The sequence below is a fragment of the Grammomys surdaster genome, unplaced genomic scaffold (genome assembly GCF_004785775.1).
Source record: "Grammomys surdaster isolate TR1022 unplaced genomic scaffold, NIH_TR_1.0 125878, whole genome shotgun sequence".
In the NCBI taxonomy this organism is placed as follows: domain Eukaryota; kingdom Metazoa; phylum Chordata; class Mammalia; order Rodentia; family Muridae; genus Grammomys; species Grammomys surdaster.
The window spans coordinates 703,273-704,631 of record NW_021620703.1 but is presented as its reverse complement, the minus strand read 5'-3'; the positions used below and the strand labels follow the sequence as shown (position 1 = coordinate 704,631).

Here is a 1,359-nt window from a genome sequence, read left to right as displayed (position 1 = left end):
ATGAGCCCTGAGCCTTAGGTGTAGGAGTTGTGTGCTGTAGAGACATCACTTGGGAATGAGCTCCACAACTCTGCAGTTTGATTAATTGTGGTTTTCTGTAATGGTCTCTGTTTCAAGGAGAAGTTTCCTCATGGAAGGATGAAACTACAGTTATCTGTGGGTATAAGGGTAAATATTCAGAATGCAGTTGGAGGTTGTGTTGATTTAGTAACTCAACCACCGAAGGTACTCCTTTAAGATCCATGACTTTACTAGTCCCAGATAAACACTACTTTTTATGTTGCCATTCTTTTTTTTTTTTTTTTTTTTAGAGTTAAAGACAGATCTTTATTTCCAACTCTGATCTACCAAATTAGTGTTTCCCACCAACTCTGGGAGCAGAGACCTTCACAGGCTTCACAATCTTTTGTTTAGGTGCTGCCTTTGTGGGGGCCTTGGCAGCAGCCATTGCTGTCTTCTTTGATGCCTGCTTAGCCTTTTTTGCTTCCTTGGCAGCCCGTATAGCCTGCTCTCGCTGAGCTTTCCGAACTTCTGGTTTCTGATTCCTCTTGCCCATTATATCAGCAAGAGATGCACCCGTGATGGCTCGCTGGAATTTGACTGCACGGCGGGTCCTTTTCTTTTTAATTTCTTCCGACTGTCCTTTCTTGTGTTTTCTTCTGTAGAGGACAGTCCAGTTTATCTGCCGAGGATTCCTTTTGGAAAGGAATGCGGACTCACATTTTGCATTAAGAAACTGGAAAACCTTCCCGTCGGTCCTGGCGTAGCACCGCCCGTGTCCCGGGTAGATCTTGTACCCGCTGAAACTGCACAGCTCGACCTTCATGGTGATAGATGTCGGCCTGCCGGGGGAAAGATGGCGAAGAGAACTTATGTTGCCATTTTTAACTTAATGTTGGCTTCTGGTGGTTTAAGTTTTATGTTCATCTGTATGAGTGTGCACACATGGGCTGAATTGCTTAATTGCTTATGTTCTAATTGATGAATGAACACATCTCCAGGTATGATTTCTTCCTAAGCCAGTACTTTGGGGAGTTTAACTTGCTTCCTTCAAGAACCCTCCATAGCAATTCTCTGTTGTAGCCACCTGTTATTGTTCCTGTTGTTGTTGCTGCTGTTGTTCCTGCTGTTGTTTTTACTGTTGTTGTTGATACTGCTGTTGTTGTTGTTGCTGCTGCTGCTGCTATTGTTGTAGCTGTCTTTGTTGCTGTTGTTGTTGCTGCTGCTATTGTTGTAGCTGTTGTTTTGCTGCTGTTGTTACTGTTGTTGCTGATACTATTGTTGTTGCTGCTGTTGCTGCTTCTGCTGCTGTTGCTGCTATTGTTGTTGCTGTTATTGCTACTGTTGTTGTTGTCTTTG

The 1,359-nt window shown here is 43.6% G+C and overlaps 1 pseudogene; it reads right to left on the bottom strand.

Annotated features, from left to right (window-relative positions):
• Positions 1-337: 337 nt before the first annotated feature.
• LOC114608220 lies at positions 338-864 on the bottom strand (annotated as a pseudogene).
• Between the last annotated feature and the right edge of the window lie 495 nt (positions 865-1,359).